Below are 24,681 nucleotides of genomic sequence, written 5' to 3' on the forward strand. Positions count from 1 at the left end.
GATCCTCAGACAATCATAAAACTTACCTTTATCTTGATTTGGTATGTAAAGAAAGGGATCTAGGCATAAATTTACCACAGTCAACATGACCACCGCAGAGAGAGGAGTTAAGTAGACAGGAAGTAAGGGAAACAAATGACCTCACAACTCAATGTTCTCCCTGCTGTGGGTTGTTTTCCCATGTAAATGTCCAGAGATCTTTTTAAAGGGGAATAAAATAAAATATAGAACTTCGTGTTTCCACAGCTTTCAAATTGGTACAGATCCTCAATCTCAAAACAACTGTAATAATGAGAACACGCAGGACAAGGCTGACAGTGTGGGAGGGCACACACTCTTTGTACTGTGCAGGAGGGCTACGCTCAGAGTCAGTCCGCGGCTGAGCTAGGTGTTCGATTTATTTTTGGCGCTCTGAAAGCTAGCTTGTTTCTGGAGGTTCTGTCTGCATACCTGAAATTGCCCAGTTAGCTCCAGAACCTGTTCCCTCCAGAATGGAATCACAAACCTATCAATTCCTGATCCACCAGGGGGAGCAGTTCACCAGCACAAAACACCTTCCTCCAAGGAAGTCGCTGAAGGCGCCTCTTCCTCTCAATTTACACAGCGGACAACGACCCTGATTTTTATGGGTTCTCCTAGATACGGCATTCATACACCCAATACTGATTTCACATGCCTAACCTCATGCACCCAGCAGATTCTGTAGGTGGGCTTGAAAACTAGTCATTGTAATTCACAGAAATTCATTGTTTTATATATAAGAAATTATTTAATCCCTGCTTCTACACCTGTTTTAATGGGCAAAACAGATTTATCAAACTATTCTTTCAAGGCCCGGATGAAATTAGGAATCTGACCTTTAATCTAGTGTGTGTGCATGAGAGAGAGAGAAACAGAGAGAGAGAGATGGACAGATAGACAGACTCTCACAAGTCCAGAAGCCAGGCATCCACCACAGCTTGCTGAGGCCATTCTTTCTTCCGCAAGCCCTTTCCCTCTCCTTCGGCCAGAGCCCTGGGGCTGAGAAGGAAAACAGCTGTCAGAGAAAGGCCCCTGTTGTTGACAAGCCCTTTGTGTGCAAGTTCAGACCTCACCACGAGCCTGTCAGAACAAACCAGCTGTGGGCTTCCGTGGACCTGGGAATGGATAGTGACCCCCAAGCCTGTTGCCCAAAAACACAAGCATAAGAGTGTCCATGCCCGTGTAGTGTTTTGCGAAGGGCTTCCAGGTGCACAGAAGGAAGTGCCCTGGGGAAGCCAATTTCTACTTTTTTACTATTATTATTATTTATTTTTTATAAGTGTACACTATCTCATGACACCATCTTTAATTCATCAACTTTTACTTTTAATGACCGTCTATTCCTTTGACATTTTATCCTAAACCTCTTTCTATGCCTTGCTGTTCTAACAGTCCCCTTGCCACGTAAGGTGTCGACTCTGGGCCAACAGCTTAGGCATCACCTTGCAACTTGTTAGAAATGCAGCACCCCAGGCCTCAACTCAGAGTCAGAACCTGCCTCTTAACAAAACCCCCCGATGACTGGGGTGCTTGTGGAAAGCTGAAACTGTACTCACAGAGACCCTAGTCTCTGGATAGGTCTGCTTCTGTTAGGACACAGATAAGAGGCACAGGTGTGTCCTCCTTTATAAATAGGATACATAGGTGTCAGGATTATTGCATGGACTGTGGTACATGCAACCAAATACTGAAGTAGCAACATGAACCAGGGAGCAGGCTAAAGAAGAAAGAAACTTAGCTTCTAATCTCAGCTCGGGTACTTACCCTCTCTTCTTTTCCTCATTTGTATCCCACTGGTATGACCTCCAGTGTGAAGATAAAACCAACTCTTACAAGGCTCATCGGCCATTTTTCTCCACTTCAAAATCGGGGTTCCCATCTATGAACATTATCCAGTGATGTGGTTATGAACTCTTTTTTCCCCTTCAACTTTACTATTACTCTTTTTCCTGCTGATGTTTTTGTTTGTTTTACTACTTCCAAATAAGACATGGGGAAAGAAATAGTGAGTCTCAAGTCATTGTTTATGTGCTCCTTGGTGCTTTGTTGAATGATTTTTGAAGAGGAGAAAGTTGAAAGAGCTAAAATAATCATTGGGGATTTTTGATGAAATTCCAAGATCAGGCCTTACCACCGTTGTATCGTGGATACCAAGGATAATCAAGGGAGGGAGCCTCATTCTAGAGGAAACAGAAAACACCTAATGAACAATTCCTAAAAATGAGGGAGGAAAAACCTAAATTCCAATGACACATCTGCTAACACTCTCAAGGGAACATTGTCCCAGCTGGATGGAATTAGTGACAGGTATTTGTGTTGTGGTATTAGGACATATTGTCTGTACTTCTTTGAAGAACGGGATTTTTGGAACAGTACTCTATTGTTCATTTTCTTTCTGGACCTGCATATTATTCTTTGGCCGGTGCTACAAAATGTGATATTCTGAATTTGGGCACAGATTCATTAAAAGGTAAAACTCACCTGAATATCAGCTGCTTGGTCACCAAATTCGATGTAATTTCTTCTGAAGAAAGTCAGTTGTGGAGGGATTATGATATGGGGTTTGTTTTACGACGAGTAAAGGACTGACATGGGAGGCCAGAGAGAAGGCTGCTGTGAGCCTGGTGCCCACCCAGGTTTTGATGCTCATGCCTCGTGAAGAACTCCAGATTCTTTATACAAAGAAGCACTCCTCCTGCCCCTCTGGGACGTCCAGGGGAGGGTGGGAGTGGGGACAGGGAGTCCAGCTGAGCCGCTGGACTTTGGGAGGGAGACCTTGACTCCCAGCAAGGGGGATTCTCTCCAGAGTTTTTGAGAGCTTCTCCCAAGATCTTCTTCCCTGCCCTTCCTGATGACCCTCATACTGTTTTCCTCAGTTGGATCCCCAGTTCCATTTCCAAAGGCAACAAGGACGTTCCAAGGGAGGAAATGAAGAGAAGTATGTACTTATTGTTCCAAACCCACTTCAAAGTGACCTATAGATTTAACACAGTGTAAATGACTTGCTTATTTACTCTCCACCCCTCAACTAAGCCCCCTCTGTCTTATTCTGTGGCCAGATAATTTCATTAATATATTGTGTATTCCAGGGCATCACATTTAATCCTTTGTACTTCCAAATAGCCAATGGAAGGTCAACCAGGTTAGATGTGATGCCCACCTCCACCCCAACTTCTATTAGAAGCTTCTGTGAGACTTAGCAATGGGAATGCTGAATTATCATAAGAATGTCTGATTTAGTGGGATTTCATCTGAACTAGAAATGAAGATCACAGAGAGAGTGAAATGGTTCTCATCTCACTTTAGACTTGTGACCAGCACTAAAGTGGATGGGCCCCTCAAATCTGGTAGGGGAATGAGGAACCCAGGTCTAGTCTGACCTGGCTTGCTCGGACTGGAAGTCTGAAAGGGTGAGCACCTTTGTGCTCATGATAATTTAGATGCAAGAACTTTGTCCAGTGGAAGCTCTTTACTCTCAATAGCACAGATCTTCCAGTGCCTCTTGGGTTTCTTAATTTTTACAACCATCTTCAAGGAAGAAAAAGTTCTTTTCTTTCCTGTCAAGCATTAATACACAAGCTGAATAATCAGTATGAATTATCACTGCTTGTGTTTTAAGCCATGTAGACACATTCACAAATATCAAAGTACTTTGCAAGATGAAAAGAACCTCAGACATGTAGGAGTAAAGTATTGCCAATGTCTAGGACAGAAAATAAGATGTGTTTCATTCTTTCATTCCGTCTCTGGACCAAATTTCTTTGGAGAGGAACTTTTACTGGAATGGGGCATAAATATGGAAAGTCTGAATATAGTCCATAACAGGATTTAATTGGTGTCCTTTCGGCCTTTAAAAAAAAGAATCTTTTTGGACTTCAAAAAAAAAAGAGTCCAAACATTGAGAGGGCTTTGGGGACGAAACTCTTCTCTGTAAGTGCTTCCAAGCTGCAAAGGAAAGAGAAAAATGAGAAAAAAGAATGATTCTCACCCTCAACCTCCACGTAAAGAAGAGGCTTTCTGTGGTTCAATTCTGTTGCATTGTATCCCAGACTTATTTACAAAACATCAACAGTAAAAAGGCAAGAGAAAGATGTGACAAAAAAATGAAGGATCCTTGGGAAGAAACAAAATTTGCATTCTTAGGAAGCTTATTTTCAGAGCAGAATTGTCTGAAACAGGATAAGTATTTCCTTCGCCGAACTCACCCTGAAATCTTCACATAATCACAGATCCTATCAGAAGTGTCTTTTGCTGAATTATTATAAGCAATGTATTGCTTATAAAAAATCATCATAAAATGAGGTATCCAGGTACTGTTTGGTACTGTCAAATTTTTAATAAATACTTTTAAGAAGCCAATGCCTTACTCTTCCAAATATTTCACTTTTCACGTTTTGGTTTTTCTTTTTAATTGCGAAGTACCGCTGAAATACATTACCACACAGTTTGTCAACCTCGGTACGATGGCCACTTGGGGCCAGATAATTAAGATTTCTTGTGGGGGACTATCCTGTGCAATGCAGGATGTTTATCAGCATCCCTAACCTCTATGCACTGGATGCCTGCTGGGAGCATCTTGCTCCTCCCCAGTTATAACAACTGAAAATATCTGCAGATGTTGCCAAATGTCCCTGGGGCCGAAATCGACCCAGAGTTGAGAACTGCAGCATCATGGCTTTGCTTACCTGACACCAAACCATTCTGTTGCAAAATGTTATTCTGTGGAACACGATATAAGAACATGTGTTTTAATTGAATTATTTTAGTTTTTGGCATTGTTGAGACCAAGTTCATGGTCTATCTTAAAAAGAAAGCCAAAAACATGCCCCAACTGCTTCTGAAGCATCCTGCTATGAGTTGTCTCATTTAAAAACAATGATACTACTAGTTTTTCTACAAAGTAAAGACAGTTGGTCAAAATAATAGGCTAAACATTCTGACTATGTGAAGGGGCTATAGGAGGCAAGACCTTACAGACTAGCAATTCAACAAGTATATGAGAGGTTCCATGAATATTAACTATTTATCATTCCTGGCTTACTGTGTACTTGGATTTTTGTTCTTCTGAAAGGGTGAAAGCATGTCCCCAACCACGATCAAGAATGAACTTGAAACTGGGAACATAACAGAAAACCCATCTCAAGTAAATCTCTTTTGGTCAATGTACACGTATTTATAAACTCAGTTTCAAAAAGAAAATCACCTTCAAGTTTTAAAATAACCTCATCAAGTAGACAAATAGACATTTGTACAGTCTAATTGGGAGGCTGTTTTGGAAATGACTTTTCACTGAAAAACAGAACACAGCATTACAGTGTCTGTGGGAGGATCCATTTTGCTGGGCTCACATGTCTTCTGAGAAACAGTGAAATCACCAGCCCACGACAGGGGCAAATGGTGCAGTCAAATATGTGATACAGCAAATAGGACAGGGGTTGGGAGCAGAAAACCAACCTCACCTCTTTGTGTTTATGAAGCTGTATCGCATGACACTCACTCCCTAAACGGTGTGCTTGGTGTGTCACAGGATACTGTGATGTGTAAAAGAAGGTAACGGAGGCAGATTCAATCACTCTCACCAACAAAGACTTCTTTCTTAAGCTCTTTGAAAGGGTCTTTGGACACAGTTTTCCTTGTGTAACAATCACTAAATCCTATTCTGTCAGAATTGTGATACGTGCTTGCTCCTGGCTACCCTTTGAGTAACTTCTCTCCTTTCACTTGTGGTAGGTGACCTATTTTACTGGACTTTCACCAAACAATGCCCAGTTCCCTCCAAAATCAATTCTAACAAAAGTGAGGCCATCTTTTGGGAATCAGAGTACTTAGGCCTCATACTAGGAGCTTTGTGGAGGCGAGTGCCTGCTTATGAAAGGCCGGTAGTTAGGTCTTCTTATTTTTTTCACATTCTCTAGATGGAACCTTTGCTTAAATAAATGCTTTCATTAAAAACATGATATGAAAAAGAAATAAAACTGTGTCAACATGCAAGCCTTCGTTTCTGCATAGGGTTTAACAACATCTTCCAGGTAAGGCCACTAGCCCAGAACCTGGTGAAGGGATGGCATAAAAACCCATTACAATTTGTTCTGATTTCCTGTCAAAAGAACTGAAATCTACACAAGGGCCAGGCATGCCATGTCCACGGACCTGTGGAAGGACGAGGTCATCTACTACTGTAATTTCTTCATAAAACCTGACAGTTTTTACCTATTAAAACAAACTAGTGTCATTTCTGGGGTGGAGAGCTGGGAGCATGTGTTGGTCAAATCAGCATTTGTTCTCCTGGGTCACTATTACAGCTGCTTAGATTCCAAATCAAAGGTTAAAACCAAAATGCTAAGTGTTTTGCTGTTCATGGGGAAAATAATAATTCAAAAAATTAATGAGAAGCCTTCTTTTTTTTTTTTTTTATAAAAAATCCACTTACATAACAACCACACCAGATATGCATCCATGCCAATGTTATTATTTTCTTTCTCACTGTGAGACAGAGCTGGTTTAAGGAACGAACAATCCCCTCATTGCCTGCTATCTTGCCTGTGTTTGTTGTGCATCCCCAAGGGGCGAGGGTACAGGTGAGACAAATCTATCATTTTTCTAGGATAAAGCAATCCACGTGTAGTTCTGTGGGTACACCTGAGATATGTACTCCCTCAAAATAAAGCAAGAGAATTTGTTGTTGATACACCAATGAACTTGCTTCTTACAATTGAATCCATCACCAGGGGTATATTGATTGCAGCCCCCTTGCCTCAGCGTGTGCTTTCTTTTCCTTGTTGAAGTAATCCCTCTTGAAATGTGTAGCAGAAATGGAATTCATCTTGCTCCTTCCTCGGATCCACCGGTCTTGGAACTGAACTCCGCTTGAACGCAGACATCCCAGAGAGTCAGAATTTGAACTTCTGTTTTCCGGGCTGGGAACTGTATCGGTCATATCCTAAGCTAATAAATGATTTAGAGTTTGTGGAATCTTTCCTTTTTTTTTTTCTCTTTAAAACTAACCTCAGAACAATACTCCGCCGTAAGGTCATTGTCAACAGCTTGCTCAATTTGTCCTTTTAGAGAACCATGCCTTCCAAGTTGGGCCAGCTGCAGCCTCTTAACTTTAATGTGCCGCCATGTATCAGCCTTGGAATTCAGTCTGGCCTCGCATTTCAGCTGACTTTATAATTCAAATATAATTGCTGATGCACTTTCAGAAAACTTCAGGAAACTGTAAACTCTTATTTTAGTTTATAACAGCGACGGTGTTTTATATTGGAAACATGTGAGCATGACTACTAGAAAAATGCACATTCATCATCCTCTATAATCTTGGACTCTTTTAGCAGGTTTAGTCTGGAGATAAAGGTTCATGGTGTGTTCTGTCTATTTATTTTGGAAAGTCCAAAGTGTCAAAAGTGGGCTTGTGACTTAATAGGTGAGAATAGGAGCCAGGAGTCTGTTTTCTAGCCCCAGAGTTACTGTTAGCTCATAAAATAGCCATCTTGTTCTTTCTTCATAGATCCCTTCATCATAAAGCTATGATATGTGACAACATGCTCCAACCATGGGCTCTAGTAGGAAGGGAATACCATGGAACCATCACCCATGATCCATGGGAGATCTTATCAAGGCTTCTGGAATCATCCTCACAGTTCAGGGATGGGCATCCCAAGACTGGCCACTGGTGAATGGATGTTACCTCTTTGTCCAGCCACTCCACAGCTTCCTCCTGGCGGCCCCCAGAGTGGTCATCCTAAAGCACCATTGTATTAACCCTTTGTTTGCAGGGTTAAGACCAAACCCCTAAGCATGGTATTCAAGGATCCTGACTGGTCTACACCTTCTCTTTAGGGCGCTTGGTTTAGGCCACACAGAACTAGTTAATCGCCTTCTTTTTGTTCCCTTCTCTCACACCTTCCAGTCTTCCCAAGAATACTTCTAGCTGCTTTAATGTTCTTCCCGGTTTCTCAACCTGATACCAGGATCCATACCCTTCAGTATCTATAGAGCTCTGTCTTGTTACATCAGTGAACCCCCTCAGTCCTTGGGGTGGAGAAAGTAGCTGTGCTTTCATTGTTCACTGGGTGCCTTTACTGTCTTAAAGGGACTTCTTAGTGCTTGTTAGTTGACTTCTCTGGTTCTCATGCCCAACTCCTGGAGATGGGGCTCTCCTTAAAATATAAAACCGAATCCTATTCATTGTTGTCCCCCATCCCATGTGGCTCAAGAAATGTGGGAGTGAAGGAGGAGAGCCATGAATCTCACGAAAATTATATTTGGACTTAACAGTTTGGACCACCTCTATTCTTCGCACCCCCCCATGTCTTCCCACAGCTCCTTACAAGCCTTCTACCTACAGGTCTTCCTTGGGGCCCCTCTTGCCCCTTTCTTGGCCAGACTCTGTCTGATCTGTCCTCAGGCCTGGGCCAAGTGCAGGCCACTCTCTCATTCTCCGCTTGCATCTTCCTGGGCTACACACACAAGGACTTCTGACGACTTCCCCAGAAGTCGCTCCATGCTTTTCCTTGTGTGCACATGATGACCTCGATGTTCTTCCTCTATGACCCCATTGGCTACCTCCTTCTTATCGGTTAGGCTTCAGTTTAAGTGCTACTTCCTCAGAGGCCTTTTTCTAACTTCCCTATTTGAGATGTCACCCCCTTCACATTTACTTGTAAATTCTCTAGGGCAGCCCATATGTTGACATCTTTGCACATCACAGTTTGGATTCATTCATTTATTTATTTTCTATTTACATGCTCTGTCTCTCCTTTAGAAAGTGTGGTCCATAGTTATTTCCTAATGAAATAAACACTCATAAACATATGAAGGTCCTGTGGCCCTTTCGTCACTGGGTCTGCAGCCCCTGGCTCTCTCAGTCTATACTTCCCTACTCCATGCCAAGTAATTGGCTTCCAAATGAGTCCACATAATCCTCACAGGACAGTATACTTGTGTGTGGAATTTCTTCACATTTATTTTCTTCTCCTGATGAATCATAGCCACTAGGAGACATATTCCATAGTGGTACTCTCTGGCTTTGGGAGAGCAGAGCTCTAACAATATATGCAGCTTTCTACTAGTGTTCATTTATAAAATTAGAGAATTCAGAGACTCTGAATTCAAAGATCCTAAAGAGTAACAATGCCTCTCACAAAACAATAGCTAATAAATACGTAAAATCAAAACATGTTAGACTCGCCTGAGGACCACCGATGAGAAATGATGCTGATCCTACTTACAAAGTGTTAAATGATAAAAATTCAGCATGAAAAAGGAGGAAATTATACTTGCAGTGGGCACTGAAAACCTTAATGGAGGTCCCATAATTTAAAATTCCGTAATTAGACCAACCAAAAAACATCAGTCCGTGTTTGAAACTTTCCCAATTGCTTTTACTTTTCATGCCATCTCAGGACTAAACATTATTATTAGCATTAAAGAAGGTGCTCGTGTTGTTTTAAAAATCATTATCTCAAACGGGTGTAGAGTACTAAAGAAAATGTATTTTTATTTAGCAAGATTTCTTGTGTTCAGCCCTGAAAGGGCTCTGGGCACTTCGGACTGAAGGTTTTGCTCCATGTGGGTCTTGTGTAAATAGATCTGGTTGTACTTCATTTCCAGCTGTTGGTGCTTAACACAACTAAGATGCTCTTGAGAACACCAGCTGGTCCAATCATGGAAGTTTAAAACGTAGATCTCCTTTGGGGTTTTTAGTGCCCATTAAAAGTTTACCTATCTCCCTTTCACACACTGAGTTTTTATTATTGAGGCACCTTCTAACTAGGATCTGAATCGTTTCTTATTGGTGGACTTCAGGAAAGGGCAACATGTCTTGATTGTACTTATTATTATTTGTTACGTGGCATTTTTCTCTTTGGGAACTTAGGTTTTTGACAGTCTTTGAATGCTTTGAATGTTTAAGCCATTTTAGATCCCATGATTGTATGATGAATTCATGAGACAACAATTCAGATTGAGTATTAGACAAATATTCCAGCTGGGAAATAACACCTCAAGGGAAGAGGGAGAAGTCCTACTGCTTGAGTCAGACTGGTCTGGATGAAACTCGGTCAGGGGATAGAACAGGGAGATCGAGCCAAAAGGAACTGACTCTCCATGAGCTATCAGGGCCTTTCCATGTCTACTTTCTGAGTTTCTGACTCTTGTGAGAATTTGTCAACCCATGAAAGTGCCTTTTTTACTGTCCTTGTAATGTCCTAATGAAATAAACAATCATCAATATATGAAGTTCCACAAGATAAGATCTGAGCCTCAGCTGTCTTCCTTTTACCTGGCAGTGGACACTGAAGGTCAGAACTCTTGTTAATGGATTCTTTTCAATGTTCTGATGCTTAAGTGCCTAGTATTACGTCATTAAGAAGAAGAAATAATTCCGTGTCAGGACTGTCAGAGAGACTCTACCAAAAGAAGCAGCGCTGAAGAGGAGAAATGTGTATCTATGAGGAAGGAAAGGTGTGGGCATGGACATGGAGGCCAGTCGGCAGAAGCAGAGACACTGCAGGTTGAGCTTATCTCTGTGACATTCTTTATTGCACTGGATTGGAATTCTGCATCCTTGTGTCCACCACTAGGCTCTGTGCAAATGGTAGACATGCCTCTTACCTTTTGTTTCTCTAATGCCTGATACACTGCTGGCTGTAAAACAACATACGCTTTTGATCATGCTGGACATGTGCAATGTGTGAGTGAATGAGTGAACAAATGTACTTCAGAACTGTTCTAACCTCCAAAATCTCTCTGAGCTTCTGCTCTCAAACTACGGTCTCTCGTCTCCTTCCCATGCCCATCTTTGCAGGACAAATTTCTTTGCATTATGACTTTATTTTGCCAATTTCTAGTTTTCTGGGCTGTCTTTGTTAGCCTCTTACTTCTTCCTGTAGTCAAATATCTCTGGCATCGCAGTTTATTCCATCCTTAACATTTTACCACACTCCCATACGCATTCTTAGCCTAAATGTACCAGCCACCGTGTTTCCACATTCCAACTCTCAAGCTGCCCATTCAACCTGGATGTGATATTCGCTTTACTAGTATTTCCTTTAGCATCACATCCCTTTACTTCTTGCTCATAGTTCATTGGAGAGTCCAAAATATGATCCCATACCTCAATAGTTTTCCTTAGTCTAAGGAGACCTCACTGTTGACTTATTATAAATATGGTGGCCACCTAGTTTACACACCACAGGTTTTATTTCTTCAATGCATCTGTCCGTTTGCCCTCATTAGCCTCTTCAATGCCCATATAGTTATTTTCAACTCAAAGTCCTGCTTCTCTTCTTCAGAACTGTCCTTTAATGATTTCTTAATTGTATTCCCCACTTCCAGCTCAGAGGATCCAACTGGTTTCCTGCCATTTCCACCATTCTACCATTGCTGCTTCATTGTTTTTTCTTCTCCCAAGGAATTCTCCTCCCATTAGATGCTCCAAGATATCTGGGCTTTGTAGTCAAATAAGCTTAGGAACTATGACATAGCATGTCCTCATTTGGGGTATTTACAAGACAACTCTAGTTAATTAAAGATAATAAAGAACCTTGTTCAGCTTATCTTAATTTACAATCTCTCTTAAATGTTTCCAAACATGGAACTCCATTTTTCCCCTTTGAGTAACACCCATTAATATCTCCAGAAGTCTTGATATATGGAACTTACTTTAGAATACTGTCTTAGCACATGACATGTCCAAGTCTTTACTACTAAACCAGTAAGTAAGCAAATTAAACCCTCCATGGTGGTGAGGACCCTCAAGATTTGGTTTTCCTGTGACTCATTCTTTTTACCACTATACCTACTGAGATGAGATTTTGTCTTCATTATATACACGTGGAATTCTTCATGCAGTTCTCTTCACTTTAGCTACCATGTATAGGAGACATCCCACCTATATCTTTAGTTCCAAACTCTCTCCTAAGTTATAACTGTGGAGTTATATTTCTGCCTGTGTGCTTGAAGACTCTACCAGTTGGCCTATTGGAACACCAAGCCACACACGCCTATTACTCAACTGATCACCGCTACTGATTACCAATGCAAACTAGCTTAGTTGGTAGTGGCACAGTCTTCATTGTTCCAACATCAATTATTTGAATTGAATATGGAAAAGTAGAAACGAGCATTTTCTCTCAAGTCATGTATACGTGAGTTCCTGACTATTATCTACAAACCATTTGAGCTTCAAGATCCTCATTTGTGAAATAGTGACAAGAATGACATTCACCTATAGAGTTCTTATAAGTTTAGCAGATATTTCATGAGTATAGTAGTGTCTTTTCCCTTTGAAATATCTCATGGCTCTAATTCTTCTTCCTATTCAAGTTTGGACTCTCACAACATAATAGCTCCAAATTTGTTTTCAGGACTTTAATACCTCTCTTCCCTCTGTATTAATTATGCCCAGTTACAGTATATATTATATATACACATATGTATGGAATTGTGCAAGGTTATATTGTTATACTATAACACTAATATCCTAAGAGGAATAGAGGAAGACACGCATATGATATATAATCTTTCTATCATGCAGTGAGAAAGTTATGCTTTATTTTACTGGGCATATGGGATCATCATTTGATGTAAACTATAATTAAATATTTGGAACAATGGGAATCTTTAGAGTTTTGCTAAGTACATTTTTCCCATTGTCTCCTGCGAACCGAAAGGATTGACACATGTGGCTTAAAACAAGAGTACGTCATCCTGTCAATACCACTGATTGTTTTACCAACTCAACTTTTAGATACATGGCCAACACCCAAAACGGGAGAGAAAAAAGTGACACTGGCTGAAAGATGATATAAAAGGCCCCCCCTAACTTTGTAAGTTAGGATTTTAAAAACATTTATAATTTATAAGAATAAACAATGAGGTAATGGTCCATAGGGTTCTTTGTGGCCAATTTGGGCTTAAAACAGTGGTGGGTCACTCTCAAATATCTCAAGTTCAAATTCAGTCTGGATCATGACCAAAGCTTTCAAATAGATAGATGGAGTTTTTCAAACCTCCAGAGACTGGAAATGTGAGCTGGAAATCTCATGTGCATTCATGGTGTTTTTGATTCTTCTGGTTTAGGCAGAAATGAAAAATGAAGTTTAAGTTAAACATTTTAGATTACTAAAAAGTAAACCAATGGGTGTCCAAAATGTGGACTTTACAGTACAAATGCTCATTAAGTAATCCATTTTCCAAAGTTCACCATCATTTTTATAACATAGTCTTCATGATCTGTGTTAACTTAATTTCAGTTGACCCAGTCTTCTGGTGAGTGAACAGTAGGAGAAATTGTACAGTTGACCAAGTACTCTGTCCTTAGAATGATTCAGCTGTTTTAAAATTGTCCGCCGATTTTTAAAGTGGTTTGAAATGCACCTCTATTATCTTTTTTCTTTCTGAATTTAGAAACAAAATCACACTTTTCCCAATTCTTAATAGTTATTTAAAGTGGTGGGTCCTATTGGGAGGGAAATTACACCTCATTTGGCTTAGGTACATTAAGGTTGGGTCTACAGAACTGGAGATGAAATAGAGCAAGACTGAAAAATATAGTTAGCCTGATTTTCTGGAAAATGTGGTGGCGTGTCTGCAGGGCAGTAGTAGAGATGGCACCTCCGGATTCATGCTATTTGTCTTGGTGGTGAGGATGCACTGTGGCAAATCAAATCAGCTGAAATTGCTAAAATGTACAGCATAACACCTTCCATCATGTCAGTCACAGAAAGAAACTTTAGTTGGTTTTCAAAGACAGAAGGCTAGTCAGTTTCAAAGGATATATTAAGATGGTCTCACCGAGGCTCCCAATTACCATAAGTTCAAAAACATGTGCCCTAACCCAGGCCCCTATCGCTCTTTCCATGCCATCATGGTTTTATTTAAACCAGAAGTTCAGAGAGGAACTGGGACATAACCAAGACTGCAGGCAATGAATAGGCAGAATAGGTTCTGATCGTTACTCTTTTTTGTCCTACTAAGTGCCATCGTTCCTTGCACAGAGTAGGTAAGCAGTAGTAAATGTTTACTGAATTTAATGCATTTCTTTCAGGCAATAGAATTCAGGCTCAAGAATTAGATGAAGAATGAAAATGCCAAGGTGAAGTCACATAGTTTAATTGTTTCTGTGTCCCTCCACCCCTCCACCCCCCATTAATTCAAATGCCTGTACATGAGAATCGAGCGCAAATTGGAAATTTTCATGGAGTAAAGGATTTACTTCCCCAGCACTGGGGCCACAACACAGACCTCTGCCCAACTCCTGAATCCCAGACCTGGCTTCAAGTTTAGAGACCTTCATTTCTTACCTGCTATACGATAGATGCTTTATGTATGCAGTCCTACCACAAACTGTGCAGGGGTTCCAGTGAGGCACAGGATGTCCAAGGCACTGGAGATGGGACAGACTGCAGAATGTTTCCCTGAAGCCAGCCTAGGTACTAGGTGCATCACTATTGTCGAGATGCCTATAAAGGCTCGTACTATTTGCTGTAAACCCACTATCTTGGAATTTCTCTAGCAGAATCCTGGAGTCTGTATGAGAAGGCATGAGCCAGGGACACAAATATGGTGAGAACACAGTTTTTCTCCTCTAGGCATTCCCCAGGTGGGTGAATCACATGCATATGACTGATTTTAGACATCTGCTAAGATTTTTAATAGAGGTACGAACTAAGCATTCTGGAGCTAGTCAGGATATTTCTGAAATCCACCTAGAGAAGTTGGAGAATAAGCATTTCATATGTTTTATGAGAGGATTACTTGGGACAAGAGGTGTGACATTTATAAATTGCATCCATTTATACAATGTTTGTGTCTGACTATACATGTAGATGTACAACTGTATGTGTATATGATCTCATATCTTATACACAGCTGAGCATGTGTCAAGTTGTCATTATTTAAAAAAAGACAAGAAAAAATAAGCTCTAAGTCATTCAACACATGAGATCAACTTTGTATTTTGAAACTAATAGGTCACTGCATTAATACTATTTTTGGTAAGTATTATTATGTTTTCCCCAAACTTTTAATATTCTCTTACATGTGTGTTTGTGTGTGTGTGTGTGTGTGTGTATTTCAGGTTTCCATTTATTAAAGTCCTCTTTGCTATTATTTGTTTGTTTTTCTCCAACATATCATGTGGGTAAAATATTAAGGACAATTACTACAACCTAGATCACTATGAGTTAAAACTATTTTTCTTCCAAATCTCATTGATAGGTAAGAAAAGCACCACTGATTCTTTTTAACTAACTTAGCATTTCACTTGATTTTTTAGTCTAGTCTGTAATCAGTAGCCTTCTGGAGAGGTTTTTGTTTTTCACTTTTTTTCCTCTGCTCCATTCCCGGTAGATGCTTGCAGACATCTGGATAGCCTCTGTGCACCCCTAAAGGAGGTTGCACACCCCCTACTCTGCACCTACAACATTAGTTGTACCGACAGTGACAAAACCATAAGCAAAGGGAAGCCACTGGGCTTCTAATGTCTCTGCAGGGTATTATCCTACCCTGGGGATCTTGCTGTGGTGTTTCTATTCCCCAGGTCACTGACTACCAGTGTAAACATGAGAGCTCCTGAAAACGGTCTGCCTCTCTGCCCTGCTGCAAGCTTCTTTCTGGCTGGAGAAGCACCTCACTGCACCTCCTTCTGAGCCCCGTTTTGGTCCCCAGGTCTCCCTATAGCCTGGCTTCTTCCTGCAAGCAGCAGACTTGATATGAAGTCTTACCACATACTTTTCTTTGATGGGGTACAGAAGGCAGCATGTTTCCTGGCCGAGCATGCTAGAGTATCTGCAGGCAACTTTCACAAGTCTGACTGGCAAGACCTTCCCCATAAATCTAGCAGTCAGCCTCAGAAGACGGTCGGCTGTTCAAGGTGCTCTTTAGCTAAAGCCCACTGCAAACATGTCCAGTATTTCCTTTCACACCTGATTTCTTTTCAGAGCCCATGAACTCAGGACCTGGCAAAGCCCTACTTGAAAAATAATTTAATGTCACTATTCAGTCGGTTGTCAGTTACAAGGCCTGAAATTCTTCTGGGGATATCTCAGGATGCTCTGCTTTTATTCATTATTAAGAAGCATTCTGGGTAGTACACACTGAGCTTTGGAAGAAGAGGGTATGTGGGATTCAATTCTGACTTTGCCATTGGAGACTTTGTGGGGTTAAGTTCTGCTGCTCAGTTTATCTCCTAAATACAGTAGTATGTGCTCTACTTAGTATATAGATACAGAATTATTGTGAGGGCTTAGTAAAAAGTATATGCAAAGAGCCCATCACATAGTAGGTCTTTCAAAAATATGAATCACAAATCTACTGAATGTCATTTTTTAGAACTTTTCTTTTTAAATAAGAAAAAACTCTTAAATATCCTTTCAATGGCTTGTGTTCTCTCAGCATGAGGCTTTTGGAAATTCCTCCAAAGTATGGCCTCTTCTCTGTTACCGTACAGCTTGAAGTGAAACAAAGCTTTGCAATGAGAAAAGTAGGGCCAAATTCCCAGGATGACAATAGTTTCTCCCAAGCAGACCTGAAAAAGACACAACTGACTTAAATGACTCTCATTTAAAATAACCAATCACTCCCTGTTTGAAAACTGGACATGAGGCCAGTTCTTATTTTATTTTACATACCACTCCCTTCTTTCCAGCAATTCTTAAGTACACTAAAAATAGTCTTACCCTAAACCGAAGTGAACTGGCCTCTCATTTTTTCATTATACTCTAGAGTCTTCTCATTGCTCTAAATCTCTGACTATCATGCCAGAATGTTATAGAGAATGTGTTTTGTTTATTTGAACTAAGCCAATGACCTTTTCAAGAATTCTCATCATGAGCTGCACATTACAAAGAGTACCTTCTGTGCATAATGAACAAACAGGATCAAATTCCGGTGCTTGATGGGATAAAACTACATATCCCCTTAGGTTGTCAACTTTTTAAGATGTTCTGCAGAACAGACAATGTTGACATGATATTGTGGAGACACATCATGACAGGGTAGCATTTTGTCACAACCGTGATGGGTGAACTTCAGATTTGGACCCAGAGTTTGGACACACTGCCAAGAATGTGAATTCCTTTTTAAAATACCCAGATGTCTTGTGTCTGTAGAACTGGGCTTTTAGAAATTGTTTATTTGTTGGTTTATATCAGAACAAGAAAGAGTACATTGCCTTCTTGAATCTAATTCAAGTCACTTTCAGAGTCTGAGAAACATACCATACCTTCAGACACTTGTTTTTATCTGCTCTGTGGTAGATTGTTATTGGACCTAGAGGATCAAAGCTAGATTTATTTTAAAAAATAAATACCCCCCTCAAAAAATAACTTGTTTAAACAAAATTAAAATGTTAAATGTTCATAAAAATCAGGGAATGGGATGGAAGACTGGTCGGGAGACTATTAGAAACTGTTTGTAATGTTGGTGTTTCTCTGCAAGTACCAAAGGATATAAAGTGAGGCTTTTGTAACCCCTCTGCATTGTGTGCCTGAATGTATTGTGTGCCAATCATCTTTATACAGCAACCTCTATATGCAGATTCCAGCGACGACCATCTCTGGTGGCAATGGCATTTCCAAGGTGCAAATGCACTATTTGATTCATTTTCACTATCTGAAACAGAAACCATACCAAAGATTTGGATGCTATCAGAAGATCATGAATTTCTTTTCTCACTTACCTTGGCTCTTGAGAAATTTGACCAGCTCCAAGTCATCAATAGAAGGTCATTTTGGAAATACACCTCCTTTCAGAGCAGGAATTTTTCAGTGTTTTGTTCACTGTTTAAGGAAAGAATCCTTTAATGCTTCACTGTTCCAAGGTCTAACATCAAATCACCTTGTCTGTGTGCACAGTGCCTAGAAAAACATAAAGCACATTCCTTATGTATTTCTTAAAGGAATGAATTAACTGTTCAGACCAGTATTATCAGTTGCCTCCATGTTGAGCACAAAAATCAGACCTGTGCTATCTTACAGATTTTGTCGGTGTTTTTGTTTGCTTAGATGAAAGTTAGGCTTTTCTACAATGTTTGACTGAATTGTTTGTGGAAATTGTTTGGTTACAATGAGGAAAAGTTTTGTACTTTAAACTTGGTGACAAGAGTAAGAATGTATCTCTTTTAGATGTGACCTCTTGGTGACACCATGAATTGGTATTTACCTTCCTTCCTACTGGAATTTGTTCGTACATTCATCCTGAGCCCTTTTCTAGTGTAAGTAGTTATGATTTTCATAATTCTGATTAACAGGTCCTAAGTCCTGTTCTTCATTTCTGTGAGAGTCATCAAGTGTAGGAAATTATGCAAATCTTAAAGAACACGTGATGATCTCATATACACTTGCAGAAAACAAAATAACAATAGGCCACAGGTTATCTTGAAGGTATTCTATTTACATAGCCAAAGACAACCATTGAGAAATTGAAACTCAAAGGAGGAATCCTTGAATGCTACACTGTCCCAAAGTCTAACATCACATGGGTAGCTGTTTCTTTGTCTGTTTTCCAGCCAGTGATGAACTTGGAAACATGTTGTCTTCAGGGTGGGGGAGGTGGGTGGGAAGATAATTTAGGAACTTCTAAATCTGTGCTTTGGTAATTGACAAAGAAGCCTAACAAAGAACTATGAGAGACTTTAAGAGTCCCCTGGCCAATCTTCTTACTTTGTGCATTACTTGTATCAAGAGAGAGGTAAAAGGAATGTGTCAACTACCTTGAATTGATCAGCATTGTATAAGCAATGGACACATTTCTGGGGAAAAATGAAAGAGACATCTTCATAGTATCAGTGTGGTGCCTCACAAAGTGTCACCTTATTCCATCCGCTCAACAATACTGTGTCGTTGAAGTGCTGTGTGTGGCTCCATTTACTTTTATATGTTTGTGTCAGTCACTTGCCCAACAAAACTGAGATAATGCATGTATAAGTGTTGTCTAAACCGAAATGCGCCATGCCAGGATTTTATATTGCCAGAGCCCATGAATCCGTAAGAACTCTCTGGTTCTTACAGATGTGCAGCCTCCATGAGCTAGCAGCAGAAGATTGTCCATCCCGCTGCTCAGCACACCAGGAACCTCGCTAACAGAGAATGGAGGGGTGGGAGGTAATTGCGGAAAAACGTGTTTGTTCACTTCACTTCCGTCCCACTGGCTTAATGATGAATAATAAGCCTTTCACTGGCTTCCTGGCTTTTCAGGACCTAGAAGTCAAGTACAACAGACTGGGGCTGGATATAGAAGCAGTGAGGAAGGAAAAGCTGGCCTCTCTTTTACAGATGTTGCAATTGGGAAAGACATGAAGATCCTGGCCCAGGAAGCAGTTTCTGGACTTTGAAGCTAATTGAAGGTTATTCCTAAACTCTAATCTGGGTCCCAATAGCTAACAGGATCAATGGCAGAACATTTCAGTATCTTCTCAAAGACAGACAATACAGTAACAGGAAAGGGCAGGATGGGTTGCTGCTCTTCCTGACCAAGTTGGGCTTTGATGATCTGCAAGGAAAGCGCCAGGTTTGGAACAATCCAGCAGGTGGTTGGACAAGGGATAGTTGGGACTTAAAAAAGGGGTCCTTTGCCTTGAAGACCCACAAAGTTGTACTTGTGTCTTAATTATACAGTGTAGCTCCTGAGAGAAGAGAAGGGTGTGTGTGGGTAGGCGAGACTTTGATATCATCTGCCAGTTGACCAGAGAGGATAACACCAGTCTTGAAACAGGGAAAATTGAGCGTGGATGTTGACGGAAGGAGATGATGGGAGGAGACGGCTCAGCAGTGGCGGCTGTGCTGGTATTTGGCTGTCTGAAGATGTCAATTAGTTCTCCCCACTTTGTTGGAATATAAATAATACCTGAATCTCTCCAAATCAAATTTCCCTGTGCACCCAGACGCCAAATTGAACCCAACATTACTGAGTGGAACTTGGACATCTTGGTGTTTTTTTGTTTTTTAAGTTTCCCAAGGGAGGCTAAGTATAGTCAGGCTTGAGAACCATTGACTTAAAATTAAGATAAAAATTTGCAAGGAGTTGCTGTTCTATTCAAATCCCCTTTCCTATTGTTACTCAGCTTTCAGTTATCCAAGATGACCTTTAGGTATATGTCAGAGGGCAATTCTCAGGAGGCAGTTATTCTGGCAGATGAAAACAGACGTCATCTTGGTGGGTCTTATAAGGTGATCGCCTTACTTGCTACCTAAGCTTCAAGTTCTGTTCTGCACTAGGAATGAGGAGGTATCAGGTTACAAATCCATCGCGACCTGCTGCATGGGGCACACATGCTGTGAGTCTCGTCTCTCTATTTATGAAAGGGAATTTCAAGGAAAGTCCTCTCTCTACTCCTTGGTAACTCTCACCTCCCAGAGTTGGATAGCTACCTCCTCGTGAAACTGGCCAGGTTGCCAACCTCTCTCCCTGATGGCTGAAAGTGGCTCCTGAATTTGTATAAAGTTCAGCGATGCTCCTTGTTTGGGTCCACAGATTATAAATTTTCTCTTCAGGGCTGGCATTGGGATTCTACTGGAATGATGGAGGAAAATTCCTATAGTTTTGACAGACACAGTGACTAATGTTTGAAGTAATGTTAGATCAATAGCAATCCTAGTAGAGCCCATGAAACTCTAGTCTTGAGCCCTGGAATGATGGGATAGAATGTCAGACCTCAGGAGAATGGGTCCCAGGCTGCTCAGAACAGGGGCACCATGTAAGAAAGCAGGGCAATGAGTTATATTTGAGCTCATGGACAAGAGGAACTATATTAAACTATACTAAGTGTTAAAGGTTTGTCCTGTGTCATAAGCCTGGAGCCTGGCCTCTAGAAATGGGGAACAGGAGCCTTCATGCTTGGCTGATGAACTTGTGATCGGTAGCTCCCTGAATTCCCCCTGCCCAAGGTCAGGATGATTTCCAGGGACATTACAGGGGTGGACCTGTAGGTTCAGGTTAAGTGGTTCCAGAATCTAAGGTTAGAAAGATATAGTTGCAGGAAGCCAAGGGGATGCTCACCAATTTTTTTTTTTTAGCTCAATTCTACTATCCTCCCCAACTACAGTTTAGTCATAGGGACACATTCTAAGAGTATGTTCAGAGGAAGAAGATTAGATAAACGATTTCAAGTCAAACACAGGAGCTGCAGTATGATGACCAACATGACTTCATATAAAGACCAAAATTATTTACTGCTCAAAACACTCAAATATTTTTGATGTTCCTCTATGCTCTAGAATATCAGGGATGCATGATATTCTTTAAGTGTGTCCCCATTCCAACTTTTTTCAAAGTGTGCACTTCTTTAAAATGTCTTATTTTTATTCAAGTCTTTGCAAAACTTTGATCTGATGTTCTACCTTTAAGGTAGAAAATCTTAAATATTCAGAATACATATTGCTGCCATATAATAGATGATATTCTCACACGCACATACACACACAATAATAAAAGAACCTGTAAAAAAAAAATGTCGGGAAGTGTTGTGTTAACCAACATATTGCTGAGTTAGCAACTGAATAACCAGCTTCATACACCCCTTTTGTGTCATCAAGTAGCGTGCATTCTTAAAGTGATAAAGGAACTAAATTTGGAGAGAACGGGTCCTTAAGTTTCAATTTATTTGTTTCACAATCACAGCTTGAAACTGAAGGGGAAATTACACTGCAGTTTGATAAATAAAGCACTATACATTTAAAAACAAAATGCAAAATGAAAACTTTTAGAACTTCAAATAATCAAGGATTTTAGATTAATTCCATCAGTGGTGGAGAGGTTTTTTTTTGTTGTTGTGAATTTGTTGGAGAATTTAGTATGAAAGCCCTCTAACTAGTGTCTGATTATATCAGTGTCTATTTCCTTGTAGAACACACATCTGTTGTTGTGGGGGGTTTTCGGAGCAGAGTGTGGTTGTGGTTATGATGGAACTACGGCAAAACCAAATACTTTAAAGCAGATGAGAAGAAACCCACAAACAGTTGGCTCACAAATGTTGTAATGCTTTCCACACCCAGGCACAGAGTTCCTGGTGGCCTTTGTTTTATCTGTTGCAAACCCTGGACTGCTCTTGTTAGTTCAGTGACTGGAGATTGTTCTCTCCTTTTACTCCGTCTCTCCCATTTTTAATTGTTGTTACTCTGTTTTGCCTGAAAGCTGCAGTATCTCACTGCTCATTATTCCTGGTTCAGTCAAATACTGTCCGAAATTAACTCATTCTATTTCTTTACAAGTTGCACAAAATAGACCTCTTTTAAAGTTTGCAGACCACATATATAGATAACCTCTTTTAACTAACTCAATAATATTTTGACTGCCCTGTGTTTCTTTAATATTGAGATTTTCTAACTGGAGAATTATTTCTAGTTATTGATGAAAATTGTTCTCACATTCCAAAGTTCCATCGCATTTTAATTCTCTTTCATATGCACCTAATTCTATAGAACCGGTTTGGTCTTCGGTTTTCCTTTTGTCTGTTTTATTTTGAACTTTGTCAAGGAAACCTCAGAGGTTTCAAACTAAAACTATGAGACAGTAAAAAAAAAAAAAAAATCAGCAGTCAATGAAGTGGGGAACTAGTTTCTCATATCAGCATCAGATTCCAGAGTGTTCAACTTGAATTAAGGGCAGCCATCAGAAAAACCGTAGCAATGAGAAAGTTGCTGTTATAAATTAATGATTATTTGCACTGCACGTTAGAGTGGCTGTTTGTTCCACATTTTATTGTGATGTTTTATTCTTATTCAGTGCAACAGTAATTGGGTCTTAAACATGATAAAGTATCTTAAAGCCACATGGGTAGCTGAGCTGCCTCCAGCAGGTTTTTAACTCTAGTTAAAGAAGGTTAATCAAAGCTAATGAATCTGTTTTATCCAATGCCCCGAGTTTATCACAAAAATGTGGTAGGAGGTGACTGAACTAAAATACTGATTGTTCAGCTGTGAACGCAGATCCGTTTTTAGTTAAAATAATTTTGCAAGCATCTCTGATGGCCCGGGGTTCGTGCATAGCCTGTACATGCAAGCTCAGTAGTTCTCTTATCTTTCTGCTGTTCACTCTTCTGCCATGAAAAAATATGAGCCTTATGAAACTACAGGGGAGGAAATGCAATCCCACATACAGTCTTCCATGTGAGAATACCAAGAGACTGTTGCATTCAAAAGTTCAGAAGAGCTCTGCTCTTTATGAAAGAATATGAGGAGCCCCTAATAAGGCTAATTCATTAGAACAAGCGTTTGTTACTAAAACACACCACGCAGGACCACAGGCATCTGGGCCAGACAGTGTGGCAATTAAAGTTGCCTCCCTTCAAAATGCAGGCTGCCCACCAGCTCTCCCCTACGAGTTGTTTTGTTTTCATATTAGAGATGGCATGGAACAATGTAGGTTCATTTGTCAGGCTGAGGAGGACCAGTAAGTCTGTGGCCACGACACCATTTTGTTCACTTTAAATAAGAATTAAAAACAAAAAATTCAAATCGCCCATGCGGGTCCTTCCTTGAAGGCACAAGAGCAAAGCAGCTTGCGGGGGGAATACACCTTGCAGCCATGAGCACACTGCCTTGTTGCATGTGAAAAAACTCACAGCAAGCGATCATCCTTCAAATATCCAAATTCACAGTGGTGGGGAGTTTGTCATCTTAATCCCAGCTTTTACAGGAAACACACACACACCCTCAGCCGGCAGTGACACCCGCCGCCGCCCCCCTGGTATGGTGGCGGTGCTTTGGAATGAGATTCATAGCAACTCTGGACTGTTGCTGGCATGGAAAGTCCCCTGCCAATGAGACAGAAAGAAGGGGCGGGAGGACTATTGTCGTCTTCCCTCCTGTTTTCTTTTTAAACCTAAATAATATTTGTACTTTGGGGGAAGGGTGTGAAATAGGGGTAGACCTAGGAAGCAGGGCAGAACCCAAAAAAAGCCAGGGGAAAAGTGCAAGGAGTCTAAGGACCGAGCCCAGCTTTGGGTCCTGAGAAGGCCCACATCACAGGCTTCAAAAGCATATTTTTCAGTTTCACAAGCCACAACCCCCTTGATGAAAACTAGTTGCGAAATGCAGTGCCTGTTAGGCCTCAGCTAATTAGAAAAAATGGGCTTTTTTTTTTTTCTTTTCCTTTCTTTCTTTAGCACCTTTTCTTTCAAGCATTTAGTCTCAGGAGGGGAATCCGGGCTCTTGGCCGGGCTGTTTTGAAAACATGCCTTTGAATGCCTCTCCCTAATTCACGCCTTTTTGTTTTTCAGCTTTTGTGTCTGCCAGTTTGACCATATAACGTTATACATCTGGTGTATAGCTTGTTGGGGGCTTTTTTCTCCCAGGGATCCTATGCATTCCCTATAGGACCCTCCTGAGCTTCAATTTGAGCGATCCTGTAACATAAAGGGGGTGAAGGGGAGCAGAGGAGGCTGGGGGAGGGAGGGAGCCGAGGAGGGGAGGAGGCCTGGGGGACACAGAGAGAGAAATGAGTGAAACATAAAAAAAAAAAAGTTGAAAAGAATTCTTTTGCTCTCCTCTTTTCTCTCACTGTTGCGACTGGACCCTGAGTCAGCCAGCGACGAGGCCTCGGTGGGAAAATGACGGGGCCACAGAATAGATAACTCATTGGAATTCTGGCAACATATTCGTAAATAAAACAAAAGTGGAGACGCAGGATGGGGGAGGTGGTGTGTTCCCGGGAAGCGCT

Source organism: Manis javanica, chromosome 18 (genome assembly GCF_040802235.1).
Source record: "Manis javanica isolate MJ-LG chromosome 18, MJ_LKY, whole genome shotgun sequence".
Taxonomy (NCBI): domain Eukaryota; kingdom Metazoa; phylum Chordata; class Mammalia; order Pholidota; family Manidae; genus Manis; species Manis javanica.